General features: G+C 34.3%; 1 pseudogene; it reads right to left on the bottom strand.

Annotated features, from left to right (window-relative positions):
• Positions 1-8,245: 8,245 nt before the first annotated feature.
• Positions 8,246-9,499, bottom strand: LOC144579943 (actin-related protein 3 pseudogene; annotated as a pseudogene).
• Between the last annotated feature and the right edge of the window lie 5,517 nt (positions 9,500-15,016).

Genomic DNA, 15,016 nt, shown 5'->3' with positions numbered 1-15,016 from the left:
AATGATAGGTTTTGCTTGTGGCCCCTGATTACCCATGAAGAACACTAAAAATACTATTTTGTTTATTTCATCCAACATTTCTCAAGAACCATATTTCTCTTACTCCTATTTTTTTTACATTGTTATTGGCATTTGGCACATGCTTAGAAAATTTGACAAACTGAAATTTTACATAAAGTTATCTTAATAGAACAATACTTCACCTTAAAAAATAAATATGAGTATTGGTTTTACTAATGCAATAGCTAAATCATTGTTGCGAGCACTACAATGTCAAATATGAGTTCATGTTTTAAATTCAGTTCAAGTCTTGCTTTCTGATTACTTCCTGGATTTCTAACCATTTATTTTCATTCTCTGTTAAAAATAATAGTAATAAGGATCAAAACATGTGCTTTTCTTCCTGGAAGACTCCAGAAAACCTGTTTTAAAAAGTGATTCACTCCTAAGCAGCAAATCCATTTAATACTTTCCAAAATAGTATCACCAACCAAGCAGTAAAGTTACATTTCAACCATGCTCAAACAAATGTAGCATAATCAATTAGGTGTTCAAACATCTAAACACAATTTCCAAGCTCATAATTGAATACAGAAATTGATCTTTAAACTTAAAATAAAGATGGTAACATTTTCATGCTTATAAAGTACATAATAAAGCACTCATGAATAGGGGCAAAACTACAGCAATTTTAAAGAGACATATTTACTTTCAATCTTTACATTTATAATTTAGCTATGTGTTAACTGAACATACAGATCATACAGATCAATAATCTTATGTAATGATTTATAAAGCCACAAACATATACTGGGTATGTAACAATATTATAGAATTCTTTAGTCTATGTCACCATTTCAAAAATATGTTGCATTAAATATCAGGGATAAAAATTAATTGTCAAAGACAACTATAACAATTTTAATAAATGTATGAGTGTCATTGATATTCAGTTACCAATGCAAAAAAATCAAGTACACTGCTTATTTGGGACAATTAAATTTATGTTTCCAAAATACTTATTTATTGAGGCTTATATAGTAGTCAATAACTTTTTTGAGGAACTTGGAATTAAAGGATGAATAAGATATTGTTTCAGCGTTGGGCGTGGTGTCTCACGCCTGTAATTCCAGCACTTTGGGAGGCTGAGCAGGATAGATTACAAGGTCAAGAGATCGATACCATGATGGTCAACATGGTGAAACCCTGTCTCTACTAAAAATACAAAAAATTAGCTGGGCACGGTGGCACGTGCCTGTAATCCCAGCTACTCAGGAGGCTGAGGCAGGAGAATTGCCTGAACCCAGGAGGTGGAGGTTGCGGAGAGCCGAGATCACGCCATTGCACTCCAGCCTGGGTAACGAGCGAAACTCCGTCTCAAAAAAAAAAAAGATATTGTTTCAACTATGGGTAGCTCAAAACAGATCAGTCACACTCACACTCTACTGTACTAAATGAGTTAGTAGTGCCTAGAACAAGATAAATATAATGTAGTGTCCGATAATCACCTCGTTTTATTGTCATAGTTTTATTATGGTATGTCTTCCCTTTTGTGAAAGCGTATCTGTTTGTCTGTCACAGTTTGTGACACATAAGCATTTAGTAATAATCAAGAGGCCATTGGTATTGATTTAGCTCATATAAGTTTACCTATAATAGTTGATAAAAAATATTTTCAAAATTAGTTTTTATAATATCAAATATAAAAGGAATTATGTAACTTTGCATAGGATATATGATAAAGACTATGTAATAATACAAAATAGAATATCTAGCAACGATGCTTGCTTGTTTTGTTGGTTGTTTATTTAGACATCCAGTTTGTCCAAGCGATGGTAAGAAAAAATAATCGTCTTTGTCATGCTTGTGTAGTGCTCACAGGGAAGCTCAGTTGTTACACCTGCCTCACTGAGGCTGATCCCTACATAGTTATGATGAAGGAAGGAACAAACATCAAAATTGTTTGTTGATAGAGGATTGTAAAAGTTATTTTGGAACACATCCTCAGGGTTTTTGTTTCATTATGTTACAATGAAATGGAAAGATCATGTATTATCCCATTTCTTTTTGACATTTAAAGTGGGATTCATGATTATGTTTATTAAAGTAAAATTTTAAAAGCATAACTTCATTTGCATTGTAATTTTTAAAACAAAATTTGAATGTTGGAATGGGACATTTATTAAAGCATTGTGAAATGTTAATGTTCAAAGGAAATAACTAGTTATGTTATGAGAGCCCAACACTAATTTAAATATAAATGATAGTGAATGTCATTAACAAGTGGGATTTTTAAATGTTATTTTAACCTGGTTGGCATTTATGAAAACAAAGAAGGTATAAAGAAAGCTTTATTGTATTATAAACAAGAAAGATGATCGGTTTTTTTAAAGTGCTTAAGTAAGTCTTTTATCAGATATTCCCAGTAGCTCAGATAATCTTTTGTAAGAAAATTTGAATCAACAGCTTATATAAGAAGCTTATGAATTGAAATAAAGAAATTCACTTAATCTTGACAACAGAAAATTGACATGTTTTCTTTTGTTAACACAATCATCATTAAGAATTTACCAGTCTAAGCTGGGTGCAGTGGCTCACACCTGTAATCTCAGCATTTTGGGAGGCCAAGGCAGGCATTGAGACCAGTCTGACTAAAATGGTGAAACCCTGTCTGTACTAAAACTACAAAATTAGCCAGGTGTGGTGGTGCATGCCTGTAATACCAGCTACTTGGGAGGCTGAGGCAGGAGAATCACTTTAACCCAGGAGACAAAGGTTGTGGTGAGCTGAGATCTCTCTATGGGTCACTCATCCTGGATGACAGAGCTGGGTGACAGAGCAAAGCTCTGTCTCAAAAAAGAAATTTTACCAGCATGCCATAGCAGTCCACAAAAAAAAATAAAAAAAGAAATATGCAACTATGTCACCAATTTTCCAAGAAACATGGAAAGTCATCCTTAAACTTCAAATTTCAGGGTTTTAAAAATATGAGAGTATTATAGCTAACTTATTCATACTTGCACACATGAGGGGAACACACATTAAGCTATTTTTTTCTGAGAAACCTGTGATATTATTCTTAACTCCATACATTTCAAAAAGATATTTTTCTCATTAATTGAATTAACCACTTCAGGTCAACAAGAAAGTGTTTATAAATTGAAATAGTTTTTTATATAAAGCAATATAAATGCTTTGTTTTGTCTTTTATTGTTTTTTATCATATTTATAGTTTTTGTACCAATATTGCTCAATGAAAATAGTACCATTTTATAACTACAAATTTTATGCCCATCTATCCCTCATCCATAGTCCTATTTGAGAAAAATATTGTTATTTAGGGGAGAAGCAGTGCTTTAAATAATGTACAACTCAAGTTATCTTATTTCTCTTCTGAATTGATTCTAATAGCTCAGGTTAATGCTGTCACCTCTTTCCAGTGGCTCCTTTACCAGATAGGTTAGGTATGTTAGTCTAAACCTGTACTTATCTTATTTCTTGTGAAACATATGGAATTTAAATTTCACAACTCATAAAACCTTATAAAACAGAAAATAGGCCAATATAATATTTCCCAATAAATTTTTAACTGCAATAGGAGATGTACATATACCTTTTTGTTTCAATAAGTCAAGGAAAAAATTCACAATAGAGACACATTTGACCAAAAATCATTGAAAAACATGGGATTATGTACAAAATACAATTTCTCATCCAATTGGATATAAAGATCAGAATTGTGTGGGAAAGGAATTCTCAGATAGAAGACTAAACATTAAAACATATTTGACCATTGTAAATTAGCAATATTGGAAGAGTGCTCACATTGATCTATTTTCTCTCCTTTGACATTTACAGAAAACCCCAAAACATTGCCATCTGTTTTACAATGGGGGCAATGTGGATTCACAGCTATATGTATTTCAACAGAAGACAATTTCTGGTGTCAACTTTAATATGCTCTTGATAATGAATATAATTATTAATAACTTGTTGCTAGTGAATAAAAATGATGACATCAAGAAAATAGTTTGTCAATACTTGAATCTGAAGTGAATTCTTCAAAGTTAACCAGTTATTCACTTTCTGGTTAGATTAGATAATATCTTTGTTATCCAACACTTATCAATATGTCATTTTTAAAAAATGGTGTTAACACACACTACTTTATACCATCCTTTTTAAAGTGACATACTAATAAGTGTTGCTCTAGGTTTCTATTTCAAAAACATAAAGGAGTCAATGTTTACCTGAAATATTCATCAGAATCACCTATTATGGCTTAAACAAAACACATGTTTTCTGGGCTTGCTTTAAAGCCCTGATGAATTATGTTCAATAGCTTAAAAGCAAACAACCAACCAACCTCAATTCATGATTCTAAAATACAACTTCTACTGTATGCTTTAGAATGATATCATCATTATGCAGACTGAAAAATATTAATGACCCAGTAGTATTAATTCACTTATTGGAATAAAATCATAGACAACTGAAGTAATCAGTAAGGCACAGATTTAACCATATTACTTTTTAAAAAATTTTTAAACCATAGCTAACTTCTCAAAAAACAATAAGCATAATAAGAATTGGAACTTTTCCTTACCTTGGCCATCACTATATTCATCCACCTAAAAGAATACATGGTACATAGTAGGCTCTATAAAATTTTGTTCATAATCAATCAAAACTGGAAACAACTCAAATTTTCTTTAATGGGAGAATAAGTAAATAGTGGCAAATTCATACAATGCAATACTTTTGGAGACAAAGAATGAATGAACTATTGATATATAAAACAGCTTTTATGAATCACAGAAGCACCATGTTAAGTGAAAGAAACCAGACTCAAAAGGATACACATTGTATGATTCCATTTCCATGAAATTCTCACAAAAACAAAACCATTACACATCAGTGGTGTCAGAAAACATGGAGCGAGGTTTGACTACACATGGATAGCATGAAGGAATACTTTGTAGTGATGACATTAGTCTGTATACCGATTGTGGTGGAGGTTATGTGAATTTATATGTATGTTAAATGTACAGAACTTTACACCAAAAATAGTCAAGTAAACTGTATGTTATTCTTTAAAATATTGTATAACATTTTGGAAGTATATTTTACCATAAAATCCATGTAAATATATAGATTATCTATTTGTCTACAAAGTCCAAAATTACACACACAGAATATTAGTTTTAATCTGAAGAATGGTGAACTCTACAAACATAGAGTTACCATGACCTAGAAACTTTACTAGAATTATTCTTCTGATGTTCGTATTCCAAAATCAGTGACTACTTGTTAGCAGTTTTGAGGTGGCAAAAGAAGGAAACAGGCATGGTGTAATTTTCATTTTATATTAACTCCCAAGCTTTGTTTTCTTGCAGCTTTGTACATTGCTTTCATTACATTTACAATTAGAACTAATATATTTTATAGTCCACATGATAGCATTTGCAGTTTTCTGATATTTTGACTGAGTAATCAAGAGTAGAGATTATTCGATTCAATGCCACAAATATCGAGTGCTGACTACCTCTTGTTGTAATCACTTGTACATATCAGAGATCATTTGAATAAGTCATTTTTTTCAATCATTCATTTAACAAATATTCAGTTATCAGTTAATACGTATTATGCACTGTTTGTTAGTCATAAGATAATCAATAGGTATCAAAATAAGCAATATCACTGCCATCCTGGTGTTCACACCCTACTGAGGAATAAACAATAAAAATCTATAAGAATTTTAAAAAGTCATAAAGGGGGAAATAGAGAATTAATATCCTGTTGATACATAACAAGGAACATAAATTTGGTTTACAGATCACAAAAGGTCTTGGAATACAGGAATCTTTCTAGATTATTAATTTTAAAAAGTATTTAATACACATATATTCTAATTTGTGCCAAACAGTGTTGTAATTATTAAACCACATCATACTTATATCCAACCTATGAGATAAGATAAAAATATTTTTATTTCTTTTTGGGGCCTGAGGGAAATAAGGTGCAGAATTTACCTGTTATTCTATAGTCATAATAGAAGAGGCAGGCATTAATCTCAGGAAGTCTAGCTCCAGTGACAGTTTGTTACCATTGCACTATGCTGCTGTTGCTTTCAGATGTTCTTACCTTAGGCAATGAATAATAGCATGTTTGGAAGTTTTAAAATTTGTGTCATTACAATTTTCCAAATCTGCAACATATCAGCACAGTGCTAAGTTAGGTCAGTAATAAAAGAACATTAGACTAGTTTTAGTTAAAGTGAGAGACATACTGAACACAAAGCTCATGAAAGGGCCATGACATTTGTTCAGAATGCTGTATTTTGGAGAGCTAAAGTCAATTTTACCACAAACTTCCAGATTATTATTTTATCAGCCTAGCTTTCTACCTATCTTATATCCTTTTATATCTTGTGTGTGACACATATGTGACTTCACAATTATTCCTGAATATATAATACTTTGCCCCAATTTGGAGCCATTACAGAAAAATCATCTTCATAGCAGTGGAAAAGATACAAAGAGAAGAGTAATCAGAAGACTGACTACCTTTGTTACCTGCTGTATTTTCTCCATGAGTCCTATCTTAAACCTTCTGAAGTGCCTCTGGCATTTGTCATAAACTTTTCTACATTAACAGGTGGACTGTTTCACCTTCTGCAAAACACTTAGCATGGATATTGCCCCCTGCACTGTCCATTAACACTTGGGTATCATATTGTGCAAATGTGTGAACATGGATGTAGAACTAATAAAACCTATATTGCTAAAGATTTGTCATTGAATCTTATGGCATTGGTGCTTAAATAGAGAGATGGTATTTCCAGGAAATTACACTGATATGAATTGTAAGCTCGATTTCCAGTGACTTCCCTCCAAGGGTGGTTTATTTCTTTGTTTCTGCTCCTTATTGCATTTTACCACTTTTTTGGTTTCACTTCTGGCCTTTGCAATAGGTTCTCTCTGATGAGATTGCCATCATGTTCCTGTGCAAGTTTTATCCTTAGTATTTCCTTTGGTAACCATATAATTTTTTTGAAGTTTAGTGGCTCAATGGAATAATGTACCTAAATAAAAAGCACTGCACTAACCCACTTATATCTACAATAGGGGTGTTTGTGTATGTCTATGTGCACATGCATGGGTCCTTACTTTTCCAATCCTTTATGGTATAGTTAAAAATATTACACATTATCTATATTTAAACTGTAGTCTTCAGCATAAAAATATGTTCCATCTTCTGAATTAGACCCGATGAAATATCCATTCTCTGTCCATATCTGAACAAGTTGACTTAAAAAAAAACCTAGAAAAGATGGAGGCTGATATATCACCTTTATTACCAATAAAGACCTGGTTGAAAGACATTGTTTATATCTGTCAGCCACCATACATAATTAGAACATTTTATTTATTTTATTTTTTTAAAGAAATTTGTGCCTTTTTTGAATGTTGTTAGGCTTTAAATATGCCAATTTTGATAATCAAATTATTGTTGTTGTTTTGTTTTTTATAAGAAATTACACTAAGAACTGCAATACTGGTCCAACACTCTTGTCTTTACTCTTCTTTTAAAGCAAGGAACAGAATGCGAGAAATCAGAAAACACTAGCAGGCATCAGTTAATCCAAGATACTAGCCCTTAGTTCCAAAAGCACTTGCAAAGAAAACCTTTGGGGGAAAAGGGTGGAAGGGGATGGAAGCACTCCATAATAACTGGAATTCTATGGGTGTGTATGCCAAGTCTCATGAGGCTATTCTTTGAATTTATCCTTTACTTGGTCATGGTTTTTTTTCCTCAAATACAATTTTTCTTTGACTTTTTTCCTCAAAGTATAAAAAGTATGTAATATAAACAAGCTCTTGCATTGCACGCTTAGAAGTGTGCAATTCAAGCATTATAGAGCTATCTACACATGGATAAATCCCATCAAATCTTGGATAATTTATTAATACACAAAATATCAGGGCACAGAAAGAACTAAAACGCACTTCTTTTTGTTACATATAAGATTCAAATATTAAATCTAAAGAAAAGCACAATGACTTTCACTCTCTTATACATCTGCATGTTGATAAACTTATTAAAATATTCCTGTATAATCATTTTTGGTCTTACTATTTCATATCAGGTTTAAAACCTCAAAACCAGCCATCCAGACAAAACAGGTAATCAGAAGGATTGTCTCTTTCCCACCTTTCTAACCCCAATAATTATGAAGTCAATTTTATGACATGACTCCAAACACTGGATTGTGACGACAAATGCTAGGTCCAATTTTTTTATAATCCTTTTTGGTGTGGCATAATTGGTAGAACTCAGGTGTGGAAGCCAGAACTAATCCTCCAAACCAAACTGCATATTTCTGCATGTGGTGTGTAATGACTTGTACATCAATAGGTTATGGCTTTAATTTACCACCACTAAATTCCTCACTTAATTTCAGCCGGGCATCTACAGTTCTTTTTAAATCTCTTTGCAAGTGATGTGCAAATTCCCTGAACATGGTTGAACCTCCAGAGAGGACAATATTTTTGTAGAGATGATGTCTGACATCAACAGGACAATTCTGAATTACTTCATCTACAACTTCTGAGAGAGGTTGTGTAAAGTCTGGATTAGAAAACTCTGGATGAAAAAAGATTTCAGGTCCAAAAAATCTCTCATAACCAACATCAACGGAAAATTCTTTCTTTGAGATAGCATTGATTCCAGTATACGGTTTAATCCATTTTGACCCATCTGTATCATACTTGTTAAATTCTTTCACTAAATCTGGGCAGACGTAACTATAGCACTCCTTTACTGCCTTGCCAGTTTCCAAAGATTGTTCTGGAGGGATTCCTACTTATTGGTCTCTCAGCAGTTCCTGATTAAAATATGTTATATCTCATCCTGTGATTGGAATGTGTTTAATATAACCCTTCACATACCCTTCAGCCACAGGAATGACATGAGTGACACCATCTCCACTGTCTATTACCATACCAGTCAATGTCCGTTCTCCTACTTTTCTTGAGGTCCAAGATGTAGCTAAGGCAAGAACAGCCTGCACAGCAATGTACAAGCCTGGAACATTGAAAGATTCAAACATTATTTCAGCAGTATATTCCCTGTTTTCTGGAGTATTCAATGGAAGTTCAGTCAAGAGAAAATAATAGTCTTCAGGTTTTTCCCTTAAATATTTAAAGATCACTTGCTCCATAAAGCTTTCCATCAAGTCCCAATATTCAACTGTACCATGGCAGATTGGCCACTTTGTTGCATATGTAGGTTTTCCTATTGCTTCATCACCATTGAAGAAGTCTAGGTCATCAACACCTTTCATCACCCTCCTTTGAGCTTGATCACCCACTTTTACCGACTCCTTTATAGCAATACAAGAAGGGATGTTAAACTGCAGTTCTGTATTTCCAGCATATCCTAGTTTTGCATACCCCGTGCCACAGTCCACTACACAGGCCGGCAGCCATCTCGCCATCTTCCTCCTTGCCCGCTGCTGCTGCCACTGTCTGCTCCATGTTGCTCGGGGCCAGAGATTGGCGGCGGGAGACAGGGGCTATCTGACCATTCACAGCCGGGCTGCCCTCACCATCCGGGGGGTAGCTGGGAAGCCGAAGCAGCAGCAAGAAAACAGCAGGCTCGGTCTGCGGCTATCACTTCCACAACCCAGGCAGGCAGTCCAATTAGAGCAATTTATTGCTCAGTAATAGGCAGCCTTCCCTGGTGAGACTTCTTGATATGGAGAGTTACCCCGGTGAGACTTACCACATGGAGGATCCAGGGAGAAAACACTGAGCAGATTTCCTCTAAAAAGGAAGAACAAAAATAGCTGAGCTCATCATACCGAAATATTTTTTGCTGATTTTTCAATCAGGTAAGTGACTGGTTTTCTGCCAGCATTCATGAGACTGTTTCCCAAACATCACTTCTTTCAGATCTTCTGGGACTCTGGTAAGTTTTTCACATTTTGTTTCCAGCACTCTCAGTAATGGATCAGAACTGTATCTAATTAAGTTCATGCCCTGGCAAAGCTGCATTCAAACCTTCTAGTGTTTTCTTCTCACGTTGTTCAACATGTAAGATACATGGTGCACAGAAGTCTATGTACACATATTTAAGAAAAAAGGTAAAAAGCTCTTCTGCAAGTGTATGTTGTCATAATGCATGCACTTCTGTGGATTATTAAATTTGTCTATAGTGCCTGAATTCACAAAACATGTTATCTGAAGGATGGGAAGTTATAGAAACATAAAATGCAAGTCCACCAAGTTTTGTGTCTGTGACTGAACACAATTTGAAATAGCAGTTACCACATTTTCCATGTTAGGCAGCTATAGAGGGTGGGTACAGGCATTATCCAGAACTTACCCCATACGATACAGTCATTTTTCTTGCAGTTGTAAGAAACAGCTTACATAAAATTGAGAATAAAAGGCCACATTAAGATGAAATCTATAAAGACACTTCAACAACTGAATGCAAACAACATATAGATGAGCCAAATTTGAATATAAATTTATCTTCATATAAATTTCCTAAGAAGAAATGGAAGTTAAAATAGTAAATCTATTTGAAAACTAAAATGCAAAGATCAAAGGAATAGAAGTCTAAGATCATTTACTTTAAAACTTGAATATCAAAAGCCCCATATCAACAATCCCAAATTGAATAAAATCAAGACAATAGTGCCCAATTTCTTGTCTAGCCTACACTGCCAGGGGTTTCTTGATGCCTGAATAGAATTGAGGCTACCAACAGTGTCACTAGCCTGGGCTCCTTCTCCTAATAATAGATATAGTTCTTTTGAAACCTGAGAGTTGTATTAATTTAATTGCAAATTCTGAGTTGCCCTCCCTTTTGGAGTCTGAAACTTTAAAAGGACATACTAGATTGTCAAAGCAGTGGGCCAACACTTGTGTAATTTAGAAGTCATTTCAATCCTTACATCCTAAGATAATTATCTCAGGAAAAGATATGTTTACAAAATCCAGTATTCAGTATTTTTAAAAATCATAGCACAGACTAAGTGGTATTAATTACAACAGAAGGCCAGATGGTCTGCACTTGCTATTCAGAATCCAAGACTTATAAAAGAAAATGAACCAGAAAATCCTAAAGGAAGATGTTAATTTGGGTATTTGAATATACGTATTAGATTCTTATTGTTACCATAACCAGTTAACAAACTTAGTGGCTTAACACAACACAGCTTTATTATCTTATTAATCTGGTTGCCTATGGTCTAAAATAGGTCTTATAGTCCTCAAATGAAGGTCTCAGTAGGGCTGTGTTCCTTCTGGAGGTTCTAGAGGAGACTTTGTTACTCCTTTTTTTTAGCTTCTATAGCCTGACCACATTCCTTGGCTCATGGCCCCCTACTATCTTCAAAGATTGCATCCCCATCACTCTGACCTCTATTTCTGCTATTACTTCTCCATATGACTTTGATTTTCCAGCCTCCCTCTTGGTGGACCCAATTAAACCTTGTGATATTTTGGATCCACCCTGATAATCCAGGTTAATCTCCTGTATCAAAATTCTAACATAATCACATCTGCAAAGTCCCTTTGTTATGTCAAGCAACATAGCCACAGTCTCCAGAGTTCAGGATGTCAAGAAACATATTCACAGTTTCCAGGACATCTTTAGAGGTCATTGTTCTGCCTGCTTCAATATTTCTTATCTCATCAAAAAGATCTGTGATATGTGTCCTGTCCCACAGGATGTTATTTAAGACATTTCTTTCTTCACTTAAAGTATAATTTTCAGTGGAAACAACTTGTTGCCAGGTCTTCTTTGTGGTGTTTTTTCTAACTCAGAATTTTGAAAACCCAAATTTTCCACTTTTTATCTGATGCCCATGATTCTGGAGCCACATTATTATAGTAGGAAACATAACAATGGTGACATCAAACACAGAGGATTTAAATTGAGACTATAGGAGTAAATAATTCTCATTTTTACTCTCTAATTGTGGGTGGTGTAGGTCAAACAATACTGTGTGACTTAATGTTCTTATTTCTATAAACTGTAATGAGTTTAAATAACCTAATCTTTACAAAAACACCTAGAATATTACTTAAAATAGAAAGAGTTCAGCAAGATCAAAAAGTTGTCAAAAACATTATTATTGATTTTACTCTATCTCCAATAATTACAAAAAGTGTTAAAAACCTTACACAGTAAACAAAACATTTCTTTTACTATTCCTAGCCTTCCCACTACATCCCACTCATGGGTCCTACTGCTAGCTACTGAGATTTCTGTATCCCAGCTTGTCCTGGATTCCTGTACCATGCTTAGAAATCAATATGTTATTGTGTTGTTTATAGATATCATGTGCTATCTGTCCTAATAAACTTTATCTCAGAACAAACACCTATTCTTTCCTCTAATTATTTCCTCCCTCCTAAAGTAGGGCTTAGTTATATCACTTCCTAATCTAATTTACTTAGCATAAATACAAAAGTAAGGTCAATAATGTTTCAATATATGATAGAAAACTAAAAACTTATTGTAACTGGAGTTATGTTGCATCACATATGGGATGCCCCAGAATCGGTTTATTTGTGTATGAGTGTGTGGAAAGAATTTGAGTGTGTTTTGTTAAGACATGTGCTTCAAAATGAGTATTAAGTAATATATCAATATAATCTCCACTCTTCCTTAGAAAAACAAGACAATAGTTCAGCATCCTTTTGAAACTCATTTCCTCTCACATTCTAAAGACATGCACTTTAAATGAACTGGCGTGTCTTAAGTTGTCCCAGTAGGAGTGAATGCAAGTGTGTATAAAAGCACAGTGTGATAGAAAGGCTGCCTGGCCAGGGTTGGCTCCTACCTGATGCTCTGAGTAGCTGGGATGGATTCTGGCCACCCCAGACTCTGAACTGAATAATTGGGTAAATAATTATCTTACTTGCTTTTATTATGCTTTCTTAAACATATGTATATCTCACATTTATGTCAGTGGTTAATGTGGAAGTGTTTGGGTTCTTTATTTAGAAGTTTTGTGATGTTTTGTGATCAGAAATATTCTGTAGAAACTTATTCTTTTATTTATATTAATTAGCATGTAGCAAAATTGGTTTTCTTACATGTCATTTAGCTTAAGGACTTAAAGTTGCAGTTTCCAAGAATGTATCAATGAGGTTAAGAGAGAACTTACAGTAATAGATTGCTCTAGGGTAACACTTCAAATCTGAGCATTTCACACTACTTTTAACCTTCCATTCTCAGAGAACTCCGTGGAGCCACTAGCATCATTTCCATTTGACATAAAAGGACATTAAAGTAAATTGTGCCAAGCCCAGGTCAACTTACTCATCCTTGACAGTGAATGTAGAATTTACAACCCCCAATTGTCAAGTCTGTCAATAAACAGCCATATACGATTCTACTCTAATGCTTGTTGCTTTTATTTCTGTTACTGAATCTTAAAGAAAAATAACAAATTTACAGAATAGTTAGCACTTATAGGTATTTTATATTAGAAAACTTGTAATTTAGATACCCTAAATCCAGATATTTTGTAGCTGAAATTGCTACATGGAGCTCGTATTTGCTTATAATAAAACTGTAAATAAAACATTTAAGGCTTTCTTGATGTAATGGATAATACTGTAACATTTACTCATATTTAGATAAAATTCAAGAATCCTTATATGTATCATTCTCAAGCAATTCTTCTCATGTAAGGGGTTGTAGTGAAAGTTATTTTAATGAAGAACAAAATAAAAAATATATAGTTGTGTGCACAATCATTTAATACTATATTTTATACTAAGCACTTTCTCCTAACAATCCTGCTAAATCTTGGAATCCAAAACTCATTATGTCAAAGGAAAAAGTTAAGCGTAGGAATAGAGTGACAAAACACAAACAAAACAAAACAAAAATCTGCCTTCCTTTTGATCCTAAACAGATAACTGTAGTTTTGTAAGCTTCCATTATCTTCTGTAAAATTTAGATCTACCTATTGCAAGACAATTGTATAACTGACAATTATCAAAGCCTCATAAGAATGTAAGCACTTACAATGGCGATCATTAAAATCTGGAGACAACAGATGCTGGAGAGAATGTGAAGAAATAGGAACACTTTTACACTGTTGGTGGGAGTGTAAATTAGTTCAACCCTTGGGGAAGACAGTGTGGTGATTCCTCAAAGACCTAGAAATAGAAATTCCATTTCACCCAGCAATCCCATTCCTGGGTATATATCCAAAAAATTATAAATCATTCTACTATAAGGACACACGCACACAAATGTTCATTGCAGCACTGTTTACGATAGCAAAGACCTGGAACCAACCCAAATGCCCATCGATGATAGAAAAATGTGGCACATATACACCATGGAATATTATGCAGCAATCAAAAACAATGAGTTCATGTCTTTTGCAAGGACATGGATGAATCTGGAGAACATCATTCTCAGCAAACTGACACAATAACAGAAAGTGAAATACCGCATATTCTCACTCATAGGTGGGTGATGAACAATGAGAACACATGGACACAGGGAGGGGAGCACTACACACTGGGGTCTATTGGGGGGAATAGGGGAGGGACAGAACGAGGGGAGCTGGGGAGGGATAGCATGGGGAGAAATGCCAGATGTGGGTGAAGGGGAGGAAGACAGCAAATCACACTGCCATGTGTGTACCTATGCAACTATCTTGCATGTTCTGCACATGTACCCCAAAACCTAAAATGCAATTAAAAAAAAGAATGCAAGCACTTGCCTCACAGCCTATACTCCCTACCTTTTTTTCCTCCCTTCTTCTCTTTCTGCCCACTCTTTCCCTTTAAATCAGCCCTTAAAACCCTCTTTGGAAAAAGCATAGACCACGGATCCTATTGTAACGTGTTTTTTTCTTTTCCCCCACTGAGTGCATCCTCAATATTAGCAAAATAAACCTCTACATTGATTGAGATCTATCTCAGACAATTTTTGGCAATCACGAAAGGATTCTGAGTGGAATTTGGCCTTC

This window comes from Callithrix jacchus, chromosome 17 (genome assembly GCF_049354715.1).
Source record: "Callithrix jacchus isolate 240 chromosome 17, calJac240_pri, whole genome shotgun sequence".
NCBI classification, from domain to species: domain Eukaryota; kingdom Metazoa; phylum Chordata; class Mammalia; order Primates; family Cebidae; genus Callithrix; species Callithrix jacchus.
This window is presented reverse-complemented; position numbering and strand designations above follow the sequence as displayed.